At 42.3% G+C, this 14819-nt stretch overlaps 1 long non-coding RNA gene across 5 annotated transcripts in view; it reads left to right on the top strand.

Moving 5' to 3' along the window:
• The window catches only part of LOC148538372 (uncharacterized), a 392934-nt gene extending 379325 nt beyond the window's left edge, over positions 1-13609 (top strand). For all 5 annotated transcript variants that reach the window (XR_015871938.1, XR_015871935.1, XR_015871939.1 and 2 more), the window contains one exon: positions 9948-13609. This is a non-coding gene — a long non-coding RNA (uncharacterized LOC148538372). The remainder of the gene's footprint in view (positions 1-9947) is intronic.
• Positions 13610-14819: the final 1210 nt, after the last annotated feature.

Raw genomic sequence — 14819 nt, 5'->3', positions numbered from 1 at the left:
GCAAGAACTAAAGTGGCTTATATAGTCTCTCTGTTATCCGGCCAGGCCTTGGAATGGGCTTCCCCACTCTGGGAGCGCTCAGATCCGCTGCTGGATAATTACGCAGGCTTTGTGTCATCCTTCAGGAGGATTTTCGATGAACCTGGGCGTACTGTATCAGCATCATCAAACATCATGACACTGAGACAAGGGGTCCGTCCTGTCAGTCAATATGCCGTGCAATTTAAAATTTTAGCATCAGAGCTCAAATGAAATGAGGAAGTCCTCACCTCGGCCTTCTGGCATGGGTTGTCAGACTGACTAAAGGATGATCTAGTCACTCGAGAGCTTCCTACTAATCTGAACGACATGATTTCGTTGTGTATCAAAGTTGACCTACGCTTCAGGGAACGTCAGGCTGAAAAAAACAGAACTGACCGGCAAAGGTCATTTACCCCCTCCATTTCTACCCGACCCATTCCTTCTCCTACTGAAGAGGAGCCTATGCAGGTGAATCATACACACCTCTCCAAAGAAGAATGTCAGAGAAGAATGCAAAAGAACCTCTGTCTGTACTGCGGAGAGTCCGGTCACCTGCTGATCTCCTGCCCACGTAAACCGGGAAATGCCAAATCCTAACTGACCCTGGAGACATCAAGTTAGGAGTTATGAACCCGTCTCCAAAAATTAAAGATTTCACAATTACCCTACCCTTTGATCTTAAACCCAAACCTGTCTTTGCTACTGCTCTACTTGACTCGGGAGCAGCTGGAAATTTCATAACGTCTAGTTTCATAGATAAATTTCAGATTCCTTGTTTGTCTCTCAACCATGCCATCTCTCTGACCTCTATAGACGGACGCCCTCTAACTAACGGGATAGTCACCAAAGAGACTCAACCAGTATTGGTCCGAATTGGAGCACTTCATTCTGAGTCCTTAAAATTCCTGGTGATATCAGAGGCCTCTCAAGAAGTGGTTCTTGGTCTACCCTGGTTACGTCAACATAATCCCAGGATTGATTGGAGTTCTATGCAGATTCTGTCATGGGGTATGGACTGTCAGAAATCCTGTCTTCCAAAAATTCGACCAGTGAGAAAGACAGTACCATTAGTTTCTTCTGCCATTCCCAAGGAATATCAGATGTTCGCCGACGTGTTCTCTGAGCAACAAGCAAATATCTTACCCCCTCATAGGGAATGGGACTGTCCAATTGAATTGATACCTGATAAGATACCACCTCTTGGTCGTACCTATCCGCTGTCCTTGCCTGAGACTCAAGCCATGACCGAGTACATCCGGGACAACCTGGCAAAGGGGTTCATTCGCCCCTCTACTTCACCTGCCAGAGCTGGGTTTTTCTTCGTTGGCAAGAAGACGGTGGTCTAAGACCATGTATCGATTATCGAGGCCTTAATGACATTACTGTAAAGAATCGATACCCTCTTCCCCTGATTACTGAGTTGTTTGATAGGGTCAAGGGCTCTGTCATTTTTTCTAAATTAGATCTGAGAGGGGCTTACAACCTCATTCGTATCCGAGCTGGCGATGAATGGAAGACCGCTTTTAATACCAGAGATGGACATTTCGAGTATTTACTAATGCCTTTTGGATTGTGTAACGCCCCTGCTGTCTTTCAAAGTTTCGTTAATGAGATTTTCCGGGATCTGTTATATGTTTCGGTTGTTGTCTATCTGGATGACATACTGATTTTTTCACCCTCTGTGGCTAAACATCAAGAACATGTTAAAGAAGTTCTGACCCATTTGAGAGAAAACCACCTTTACTGCAAACTGGAGAAGTGCGTCTTTGGAGTGCCCAGTGTACCTTTTCTTGGCTATGTAATATCTGGCTCCAGTTTAGAAATGGACCCCAAGAAGGTACAAGCAATTCTGGATTGGACCCGACATCAGACACTGAAGGCCATCCAGAGATTGTTGGGCTTCGCCAATTATTATAGACGCTTCATTAAGGGATTTTCTACACTGCTGGCTCCCATTACAGCCTTGACCCGCAAAGGTGCTGATCCTGCCCAATGGTCACCTGAGGCAGAGTCTGCCTTTCATCTTCTAAAACAGGCCTTTATCTCAGCACCAGTTCTTCGACAACCAGATCTGGACAGGCCTTTTTTGTTGGAAGTGGACGCATCATCTGAAGCTGTGGGAGCAGTCTTGTCTCAACGTTATGAGGACAACCGAGTCCATCCGTGTGGGTTCTTTTCTAAAAAATTCTCACCTGCCGAATGGAACTACGCCATAGGTGAGCAAGAACTACTAGCTGTAAAGTTGGCGTTGAAGGAATGGAGATATTTGCTAGAAGGCGCCAAGTTTCCATTTACTGTATTTACGGACCATAGAAATCTCCTATTTCTCAAAAACCTCCAATGTGTGAGTCCTCGTTTGGCCCGCTGGGCAATATTCTTTGCCAGATTTCAGTTCACTCTGACCTTCCAGTCTGGAGCACTTAATCAGAAGGCTGATGCCCTATCGAGATCTCTCCTCTGTGATGATCAATCTGAAAATCAAAGCAATACCCCTGTCTTGGAATCAAGAGTTTTTGCCGCAGTTCAGCCTCCCACGGGAAAATCATTTGTGGCCCCGGAATTAAGGAAGCAGCTTCACACTTGGGCACATTCCTCTCGCTTCGCAGGGCACTCAGGCACTCGGAAGACCTTGGAGTTCCTGAAAAGACACTATTGGTGGCCTTCTATGAAGGCAGATATAATGGAATTCATCTCTTCCTGCTCCTCCTGTGCCCAGCATAAATCATCACGACAAGCTCCAGCTGGGGAATTGCTTCCATTACCTACTCCATCACGTCCATGGACGCATCTCTCCATGGATTTCGTCACAGACCTGCCAGTCTCTCAAGTTTTCAACACTGTCTGGGTTGTAATAGACCGATTTTCTAAGATGGTCCACTATATACCGTTGAAGAAGTTACCTTCTGCCCCTGACCTGGCACAGTTGTTTGTCCAACACATATTTCATCTACATGGCCTTCCTGATGAAATTGTCTCTGACTGTTGTGTGCAATTTACTGCAAAATTCTGGAGGGCTTTGTGTTCTGTTCTTCAAGTGAAGTTAAACTTTTCCACGGCCTACCATCCACAAAGCAACGGCTCCACCGAGAGAGTTAATCAAGATCTAGAGACTTTCTTAAGAATTTTTATGTCATCTTCCCAGGACAATTGGGCTGCCTTGCTGCCGTGGGCTGAGTTTGCACATAATGCTTCCTACCACTCGTCAACTAACCAAACGCCATTTCAGGTTGTATATGGCCTTCATCCTCGTGCTCCCGAATTTCAAAGCCTGCCTGTTTTCGATGTTCCAGCTGTGGAGGACACGGTGCGGAATTTTGCTGCCATCTGGACTCAAGTACGGTCTGATTTGTTGAAGGCATCCTCTCGCTATAAGACCCAGGCCGATAGAAAACGTAGAATAGTTCCACGCATGCAAGTAGGAAACCAGGTCTGGTTGTCTACTCGGAACCTTCGTCTAAGAGTTCCGTCTATGAAGTTCGCACCCCGCTTCATCGGTCCCTTCACCATAACAGAAGTCATTAATCCAGTGGCCTACCGTTTACAGTTACCCCATACCTAAAAATTCCCAATTCCTTCCATGTTTCCTTATTAAAGCCCCTAGTCCTGAATAAGTTCCATAATGCTCTACCTGCTTCTCCTCAAGTCCAGACGGAGAGAAGAGTTGAGTTTGAAGTCGCCCAGATCTTGGACTCTCATCTGCGCAGAGGTCATCTTCAGTATTTGTTGGACTGGAAAGGTTATGGTCCAGAGGAACGTTGCTGGACCGATGCTCGTGATGTCCACACTCCCACGCTCATCAGGAGATTCCATTCTGCCCATCCAGAGAAGCCTGGTGAGTGTCCTGAGGCCAGGGGTGGGTACTGTCACGGCCAGGGTATTTCAGCATGGCGCTAGGCGGGTGTTACCTGGGAGGTCGTTGAGGCGCGGGCTGTCTGGTGGTGGAGCTGGTGTCTGGCGGGGGGCTTTGGCTGCGCATGTTGTTGTGTGGCCCTGTTGTCACTCTGCACTGGTGAGGCCTGGCGGCATCTCCGTTCCGTTTGGAATGGGCGCCACCATCTTGCCTTCTGGCCATGTGATGCGGCTGGCCAATCCTGGTGAGTCACATGTTCCCTCCGGCCAGTAACAGCATGGCATGGGGTATTTAGGAAGGGTCAGTGCCTTCCTTCTTTGTCAGTGCAACGTGTATCTCAGCCTAGCTGAGAGGGAGTTCTCTGTGCTTTCCTGTTCCTGTGAATTCGCTGTCTGCCAGTCTGCCTGTCAGCTCCTAGCTCCCACTGAACTACCCCGCTTCCTCCATCACCCTTGCCCATACCTGAGTGCCTGAGCCTGCTGACATCCTGCGCTTCAGTTCACTACCTGCAAACCTGGCTTGATTATTTTCAGTTCACTACCTGCAAACCTGGCTTGATTATTTTCAGTTTCACTTCCTGCACACCTGGACTACTCTAATTGTTTCTACTTGGACATTAACCGTTTTGCTCCCACCACAGAACTCTTGTGCACATTTATATATTCCTGGACTTTTATTTACTGCCACATTATATGTCTACTCAAGCACTTATTAAAATCCTAGTTTTATTTTCAAATCTGCTTCTGTGATCGCTCCTGCTACCACCCCGGGTCCACAAACAACCCAGAACATAACACACCCCACTTAAGGCTATTTTATATTACTGTGTTTGTGCATATGTAATAGATAGATAGATATGGGATAGATAGATATGCACCATATTTATTTACCCTTTATTTAGGGGGGGTACCAAATTATAACTTGCCTCCGAGCGTCTGGGATGAACTAACGCCACTGGTGCACATCCCACAGTCCCACACCCCATCCCTTCACTCTCCTGTGTGAAATGGCACCTGATCACGAGGGAGGGACTCATATGCAATCCAAAACACGCAAGATCCTGGAAAATTATGTTTTGCCTCACTCTGGGATCCAATCATGGCGGGAAGACCTGAGCAGGACTCGGAATTCACCTGGAACCCTTAAGTTCCGGTGTGATTGGCTTTTTGTGGAAAACCGAGCTGCTCATCTCTAATTTAAATGAGTAATTTTATCTGAGTTCATTGCATGCCTTGATGGGTACACTGTATTTCTGGACTGTCAATAATAAAAAACACTTGAAAAAAAAAACACATCTCTGACATTGCAAGATGTTTGATGATCTCCTCTAAATGTATCTGACCCATTGCTGACATTGGCCTGTGTGTGTGAGAGAGATTTATGTATCAGTGTGTCTTAAACCAAATTTGAATCAGTGTTATTTTTATCCTTGAAGACCTTATGTGGCATCTTAAAAATACTCCAAGGATTATGTGAATGGTCTCTTAAGTACCAGTCACATGACTGTTTACTTATTAACAAGGAACCATTGCTAATGTGTTCAGAGAAAGAGTGCTCTGTAAGATATCTGGACCTGTTATTTTTCATGGACTTATTTTTTTTTTCAACCAGTGAACATAGCCACAAATTTAGTTTGGTGTAAAAGTCCAGCATTACAATGAGTCTCTTCATGAAGTAGTCACTCATAGGAAAATCAAGAATGACCCAAAAATAGATTGGCTTATTGAATTTTCTCCAGCATGGAAAAATTATTTTGTTTTGCAATGGAAAATTGCAAAATGTGTTGCCTACTCAAAATAAAAAAAGAGAGGATTGTCTGCAGCGACAAGGAGGGTACAGAGTTTATATCCTCGACAAAACAAGCTAACAGTTCTAAAATTGTTACTCCTGTATGTTCACAGTGACTTATAGTGGCAAATTCCATTGACCTCTCCAAGTCAAACAAACCCAGCCCAGTCATTTCAGGTTGTTATTACTGTTGATCTGCAGCAGTGTTTCACTTTTCTCACAAACTCAATCTATTTAAAGTGGAACTAAAATGAACTTATAAAGACACATAGCAGTAATGTATTCATGCCTCTGAATTATACAAAAAAGTATGTAATATGAACTGGTTTAACTCAAAGTAGCAAGTGATCTGTCTTTAAGCAATGGATGATAAAAGCTCCATGAATTACCCAGATCATGACCCCTCCTCAGGCCCTGTGACTTCCCACTTCCACTGGAAAAAAAAAATAATATATATATATATATATACATATATATAGATATATATAGATATATATATATATAATCTTATAAAAAAAAATAAAACACAATTTATAATGAATTTGTTTTATTATTGTCATCCTGAAATGGTGTTAACAATTGTACTCACAGTGATACAAAGACATGGAGAAGCTTTCTCCAGTGAAATCAGGTGAATCTTACTGCCAACAAGTAATTACCAAGTATAATCCTTGTCAATTATTGGGCAATGCGATAACAAGTCAATAGGGCTCTTTGCCTTAGTTTTGATAACTTAGAAAAGGTGATAAAATGATAAAAATATTAACTAGAATGTTGTATCATGCAGTGTATAGAGGTAACTCGGGTGGTGCAGCTTGCATCACTGCCCATCATGCAAGTGTGGCACCCCGAGTGTTGGTGTGGGCACAGATAAGTGAGGTTTAGATGGTACCTTACAGTTGAGACGGCAGCACCATTGGATCTTACTTCTTATCTGGCAATGATTCTATGATCTTATCCTTCCCAGGCTGTAGCAGAAAGGCTAGCACCATACACACAGTAATATGACATAATGTGACAGCTTTGATAAAAAGAATAATCTAGCAGATTTATTAAAGGGAAGTCCAGGGGAGATCAATATAGAGAAAATAATAATCACCATACAAATGACAGTCAATGCAGCACTAATAAAATATGACAAATATATGACAGCAATACGGTAGTAAATAGGCAATAATTCTCTCTATAGTTAAATAGGTTTCTCTATCCTAACTGCTGCAGCTCCTCTTTAGCTGTAACTATGAAAAATATGGTTTCTCGATTACTTCAATACACTATACTCTAAACTCGCAATAATCTTCTCAATGACACATATATGACGAAATAACAAAATAGCTAGCAGACTAGCAAAACCCCAGACTGATTAGTCATTTACTTTAAAGTGAACAAAAAGTTATTTTGTTGGAGTACTCTCTTGCTAGGTGATCACTGTCCTCAGGGTTGTCATCAGGGGGCAGCTGGTCAAAACGCTCCCAGAGGAGCACTACGCGAGTACCACGTGATGTCACAACATAACGTGGACCTGCCCACACTCCCAGAGTCCTAATGCAGTGCCACTGTCTGCACTGTCACAGAGTAGAGTGACTGTGCATAGGAGGGGGGAGGAGTGTCACCAGGTCCACCGCCCAGCCCTATCCAGCTCCAGCTAGCTCAAGCCCTCCCCAGCCCCTGCACAACAGCCTCTGCCGCTGACTACCAGGCTCACCGCTTGCCACCACAGGGGCAGCACCCAACGAGGAGCAGAGGGACAGGCATACGCAAAGCTGCAGAGGCTGACTGAGTCTGTTTGAGTAAGACAGTGAGTGAGGATCCGGTAGGGTACTACTACTGTGTTATTCTCAATGTCTCTAATATAGATTGGATTATGTAGGATTGAATTTTTATGGTAGGTGGGGTCTGGGGGGTAGATAGGACTGCATTATATTACAAGTATATTGGAAAATACATTATAATGATCATGATATTATTAGTTTTATTAATACATCAATTCAGGATGATGGTATTTTTTATGTTAGGTACTTGTACTATAAGGCAGTCCTGTCCACTCTTCATCTACAATAAAAAATAAATCCTATAATGTAAAATCAAAGGTGGTTGTGGGGTCGGGGGTGATGGTGATGGCTGATCACCATCATTGCACTAAGCAGAACACAGTCACACACATTACTGTGCATCCCCACACCACAGCCCCCACTGCAGATTCAACCTTGCAGCGACCTTCTAATCCCTAGCACTCTTTTAGGTCAGGCTTATATGTTGTATGTAATGGGTAACAGAGAGAGGCCCCTCACCTTTATAGTACTAAGAGAAAAATCTTAGGGTTAGGGTATTAAGGTTAGTTTAGGGGTTTGGGATAGGGTATTAGGGTTGGTGTAGCAGTTTGGGTTAGGATATTTGGGTTAGTTTAGGATCTTAAGTTGGGCTATTAGGGATAGGGTATTAGGATTTGTGTAGGGTTTAGCAGTTAGGGTTTAAGGGTTAGAGGTTACAGTAGGGATAGGGTGAGGTTTGGGGTTAGGGTTGAGTTAGGGTCAGGATTAGGGTAGGGATGCTTTGCATTAATCAGGAATGCAAAAATAGTGCTATGGATTGTTTGAGGGAGGGGGCCCCAACTTGGTATCTTGCCTAGGGCCCCATGAGGTCTAAATCTGCCACTGAGGTCATCTACAGAGTAAGTGGAAAGCCTAAAGGCCCCCATACACGGTGCGATATAGCAGCCGATCCAATGTATTTGTACAATATCGCTGCTATATCATACCATGTGTGGGCCAGTGCACTCTCCTTTGGGATGGTACATAGCATCTCCAGATCATACTGCATGTTCACTAGATCTGGGGATGTGATGTACGATCCCATGGAGTGCTATGCAGGTGGGGGAGGGGGTGCGGACGGCCTCCCGATCACTCCATGTGTGGGGACCACCCTTATATGTCGGCCGCTGGATCGCAAGTCACATCGCAAGCCACATATCGCACCGTGTCTGGGGGCCTTAAGTGCTCTAAAGTAGTATGGCATATTAAAAGGCATGGTTGCTCTGCTCCATTTATAGCAGCTGCTATTGGGGACAGGGTCACTTTAACAGCATTGTAGACACTAGGCAAGCAAATGGACTGTGGCCCCTACCCACTTATTTGCAGGAAGAAAATTGTAAACAGTCAATAAAATTAAACCTTTAGATTTATTGGTACTTTCATCAAAATTAATGTTTAAACATAATAACCATGATGTATGTAAAGTGATAATTACTCAACAGAAACCTTTGAACATTATAAGCCTTGAAAAACACAAACAAGTCAACATATAAATTATAATTAATTGGTCACCCATACGGTATGAATTAATGGATTATTTATCAACGTTGTTTGCAAAATGTCTTTTTTGAGAATTGTTTCATAATTCGATTGAAGTCAGTAGTCTTCAGGATGTCATTTTCCATGTACATGAGTGAAAGCCAAGTTGATTATAAGTTTCAATTTTGAAAATGAGCGTTCCCCTGTACTGTTGGTCACCATCATGCATATGACACTCTCAGTGAGAATTCAACATTGGAAAACACAGAATTCAAGTTGTACAAACTTAGATTGCTGTACAATGCAGGGAGAGTCTCCCATTTTTCATCAAGAACCATGTAGTGCTTGAGATGCTTGCATTAATTTAGAAGGGCATAATCAATGTCATACACATTAGCCAGATGCCCAGACTTTTTGTATAGCTCATCATCAGAACAAATTGTTTTCTTTGACCAATGAAGGAAAAAAGTTTACAAATCCATGAATAACCTTCTGTATGTTTTGTCAGGTCGGAGTTCAAAGAGCGTAGAATAGGGAGGAATGTTTCCACCTTAAACTTTTATTTTTAAGTATCTCTTCTACTGATCCATCATATCTAGTAAGACATACGCTTCACTTCCATTCCTATTACTTCACATCACTATAATCTGAATCTGGACACCTACTTTTGGCCTTTACAGTTTATATTCTCTGAATTTATCTCTAATTTTCTGAAGATAAGTTTTCAGAGACTCAAGAATATTCATGGCAACGTATGTTTACATCTTTGGATTGCAAGAAATTACTTGTTTTGTTAAATATTTAGAGAATATTGTTCCAAAAATTTTTTTAGAAAGATCATTTTTATGTTGTCTATTTTGTCACTCTTTCTGCTTCTCGCCTTGTGTTAACTTCTTGGTTAGCGTCAGCTGATAAAGAATACACTGCATCTTTCATTTGTTCTAAATCTTCACACAAAGCATGGATAACATCAACATGTGATGACCATCTCATTTCAGACAGATGCTTGACCACAAGATGATCTTTTCCTAAAGATGACGACAGAACTTTCTATCGATGTGTAGAAGCCAAGAAAAAGGAATACAAATGCTGAACGAAGAAGAAGACGACCTGTACATAACACTCTGCCACTTAACTCCCACCAAGTTCAGACTGTGTCCCGCACAGGGGGCATAGATGGCCAACTCATTCAATTGACAGATCCATGCTTTCAATCCAGTATAGCGTCCAGACATATTTGATGCATTGTTGTGCGATTTACCACAGCAGTTTAGTAGTAGAATTGTGTTCTCATTCTAGACACAGTGTCTGCTAGATTCTACATTAGTAAAGATAGGGAAAAACTTAAGGAAGCTCTCCACTGACTCACATCTTATGATTTCTTCAAATGTTCCCCCTCCGAAACAATGCAGTACATAGTCTACTATGGGCTAACAGTATCTAAAGTTTTTCAGAGCTTGAAAAATTACTTTAGTCCGTAGTCCCCGTAGTCCCCATTGCTAGTAATAGGGAGTGCAGTAGCCTGTGTTAGTTTGCATAATGCATGAAAAACTGTATCTCTGATTTCTAATGCATTTGGAATTTTGTAAAATGCCCAAATACTAAAATCGTTTGGAAACTGCCATTTCTGCATAATTATGGGGGGCGTTTACTTTAATAAATTGGCCACCTATAGGCTTTCTGTCTTTTAAGTAAAGACCAGCCATCAATTAACTCCTACAAGCATACTGCTAATCACTTCTCTAACTGCTTGAAATATGAATATTGAAAACTTCCTGAAAATAGGTGGAAACATGTCAGTGGCACTAATTGTAGTTTTAACTTCTGTATGGATGCTCCTTTCTGAGGAGAGAGTGCTGCTCTGATCGCGAACACACAGGATCAGACTATGACCAGCTCTTGGCAAGTTTAAATATTGTGGAAGGCTTATATAAGTGTTTACCTTATCTTTAATGATTGGTTATCTATGTATTGTATTATGAAACCTACACAATATATTTTATATAAAGATAAGATCCATTAGTTTCTAATATTTTGAGGTTGTACAAAGTGCTGTGCCCATCATAATATTAACCTTAAATCGTCAACATCGTCAACATTATGTTTTAATTACGGCAGTCATCATAGGGTATTATATAGACCACCAAAATCTTAATTTGTCATTCAAGTAGGATTCACTGCAATATGTGGATGGAGCTGTGCTGAAGCTAAATATAAACTACTTCTCTCCTGGTGCAACCGCAGATCAATAATAAACAGACGCTAGGTTAGATTAAGTTATATTGCTATGGAAAATGTTTTCTTCAACTTCCTTCTCTGGTATGTATATGATTGCTTTTAACAGCATATTAAACAGGTGCCTCTGTGATTTAAAACATCACATTACAGACAGAAGTGCTCTCACTTGCTGTATTCATGCTGTTGTACAAAACAGTAAAGAGACCTGAGAGTTTCACAAAGTATTTACTGAATGAAGTACAAAATAAGTGTCTCAAGATTTATTTTTTTAGATGCTCAAGTGCTGTATTTCTATCACATCTTACAAAGTACTTGACTTCATCACTTTTGTACCGGTTTTTCCAAGTTACAAGATTCCGACTATGGCGTTCCAAACAATTTGCTTAGGTAGTGCCTCAGTATCATTGCTTACAGTTTAGTTCATATTTTGCACCTAAATGCCATGATGTTGGTAAATGAGATGCAGCGTCCCTAAAGTACCGAGCCCTTTTTGTAATTAAATTAAATTTGACGGTAAGAAACTTCAAGGCCCTCCAAACGAGGAATGCTCTGGAATCTTGACCACTAGTCGAATACATGTGGCCAGTGCAAACTGTCACGTCCAAAGTGGAATGTGGACCCGGACTGGGTGCAGGGAAGTCCTGGCAAGCAGTTTCCTGAAATTGGAACAAGGCTGGAGAAAGGGGATTCCTATTCATGAATGTCTCTGCCTTTGCAGAAGAAGCGGAGGACGGTGGTCTGGATAAAGGAAACGAAAAGCTAACCCCTCCAGGGAATGCAGAGCACCACTTCTGGGGCAGCTGAGGTGCAGGAACCAGTTACCGGTGCTGGCTGAGAATGCTGGTGGAGGAGACTCTGTAACGCAGCAAAGGCAGCAGTGTTTAAATAGGTGAGGTGGAGTAGGAAGCAAAAAAATTCTGTAATAGGGTACTGCAACTGGAACACTGGAACCAAACGAGACTATGGAGCACAGAGAACAAGCACACAGACTAGCTGTGTAAGACGTTGCACTGGCAACTCTAGAACTCCCAGGAAGCCCTTAAGTACCCAGTGCTTGGGCTGGATTGGCTGTCAGAGCCCACTGTGAATCATTCAGACTTTATTGGCTCATTCCTGTCATGTGACCAGATCCAAGATGGCGGCGACCAGCACCCGGCAGCATCAGCACAGACTCCCAGCCACCGCATCTCAGCTATGCCAGAGACCCAACGCTGCTGCTCAGGAACCTGCCTGCACACCCTGCTAGCCACCATCAGCCTGCACCCCCATCAGACAAACCCTGCCAGAGTGTCCAGACAGGTAAGTCCTGACCCACCGCGGTGCTCCATTGCGGCCCGTGACAAGCAGTAAATAATCAGAGGTCTATCTATTTATCGCTGTTCTGGTTATATGGTCTGGATGACTACTATGGACTTGCAGCTTGCAAAGGAGCAGTTTTCTAGGTACTTAAAATGTAAGTTTTGTAAAAAAACAAAAATATTAAAATGAATGAAAGTATGAATGGAAGGACTTAACGTCCCTCTATCTCTTCAAACCTAGTACATTCCTTTTTCAAACTGATTGTGGCGGTGGATACTTAATTACCAAACCAATTCACTATTGCTCTGTTGTGTGGACAGTTGCTTTGAAAAACAGCTTTCCCTGTGATCCCTAATACCGAATTAGCAATGTTATTTACCACGGAGGTGTCGACCAAATGTGCGTGCATGACCTGAGTTCAAGCATGCAAATGGCCGCAGGGCACTCACTGCAGAGGGATCTGATTGGATCCCTCTTTGCAACCCTGGACCTCCTTCCCATAGATGAGAGCAGGGCTCCAGGAACCAATGTCATCTGAAGATCTCATTTGTTCCAGCATCAAACTCTGGAGTTTGCAGAATAATTGGCAGCCTAATTGAGCCCCTAATAATGAATGGGCCCATTACTTAAAACATGCAGAAACTAGCGTTTCCATATGTGCAACGGACCCATTAGTAATAATGAATATGTTCCTTAAGCACTGCATAATATTTTAGTGATATATTATAAAAGGAAAGTAAGTATATACAGTAGGTAAAAAATACAGGCAACAAATGTATCCATGTCATTAAAATAGCAAATGTTGCATATAGGAGTTAATGTAACATCAGCATTAGGGTTGATATTTCTCCAGGCCTAGTTGAGTAAAGAGGACCACAGATGATAAAAAAAGCATTTTTGAGATAGTAAGAAAGAGAAATTGGCAGCCTGCTAAACTGAAAGTGTTATTTCTATGGAAGTTTATCCATTGTAGTAATTGTATTTAATTTATATCTAATATATGTGGGTGTGCAGTTAAAGCCTTATTTTTTTTTTTTTTTTAAGGGACCAGGAATAATATGTGCAAAATTCAGGAAATGTAAAATTTAAGTTATTATTAGTTTATTGTGTTAAACAGAATGCTCCAGAATGTAAAAGCCTATATATAGTATTATATTGTTCACATGTGGAAAAATGTGTATTTACCGTAATATGAACAAATATATTCAGTGTATGGTATGAACGATATTTTGGAATTTTTACATTACTAAAACATGAACTACTGAATTGAGCTCTAACGTTAATACACAAATAAAATATTGTGATGGTGCAATATACTGTATCTGGGAAAACTTGTACAATGCAGGAAAAGGTCATATAAATTCAGCGAAATGGGCCCAACAAAATCCTTGAGTGCAAAATAGTGGATGCAATTTTCCTGTCTATTGCTTGTCTCTTCCACAACAAAGTAATGATAACATTGCACCTCAGTGAGCCAGTTGCCATCCGTGACTGCACTGGCTACACTGTGACTGGCAGTGGCTTCCTATTGGAAGTGCTACATGACGGTCACACACAAGACAGGCAGCCCCAGGAGAAGGTATTCTCTCCCCCCGGGACAGCCAGTTGGGCTGCGATTAGCAGAGAGCGTGCTTCCAGTGAAAGCCGCTACTCTGTCTTTCGGGCAGCCCTACACAGCTTTTAGAGGCTGCAGCAGATGCAGTCCCTAGAAGCCGGTGTTATGCGCATACGTGGCGCCACCGTCGCTTTTGTGCATGCGCTTATCCCGGCGCCTGCCAGCAGTGGCAAATGCAGAATTTCTAAAGGGGGGTTTTCAAATGCTTGATTTTACGAGTGTGGCCAATCCATGAAGAGGGCATAATTAGCACTTATCCAGCTTTAATATGCATCATACTGTACAAAGTGTTTTGAACTTTTGAGTGTCATAATTCCAGCATATACAGGCTCAGTAATCACAGTAAGCCATTAAATGCAGCAGTAGAGCCATCCTGCCTGAGTTGAATGTTTTTGTTTCAGATGTGGGCACCATTCCAAAGTATGGGAGCAAGTCCGGGAGAGTAGCAGAAGAACCTAGCACTGCCCTGGACATACTGTATATGTACATATTGGTCTCGTTATGCACTGGATAGTGTATTATTATATGGTATTAATAAATAATCCTATTGATGGTCTATAGCAGTGCTCCCCTAACAGTGCATGTTTTCTAGATCTCCTAGTAATCTTTATTACTGGCTGACACATGTTTTTTTAATAGCACCTACATACTATTGTGCAGCACTTTACAGATAATGTATTGGAAATCCCTGCCCCAGTGGGGTTTACTATCTACAGTA

This window comes from Taudactylus pleione, unplaced genomic scaffold (assembly GCF_031769625.1).
Source record: "Taudactylus pleione unplaced genomic scaffold, aTauple2 ptg000040l, whole genome shotgun sequence".
NCBI classification, from domain to species: domain Eukaryota; kingdom Metazoa; phylum Chordata; class Amphibia; order Anura; family Myobatrachidae; genus Taudactylus; species Taudactylus pleione.
This window is presented reverse-complemented; position numbering and strand designations above follow the sequence as displayed.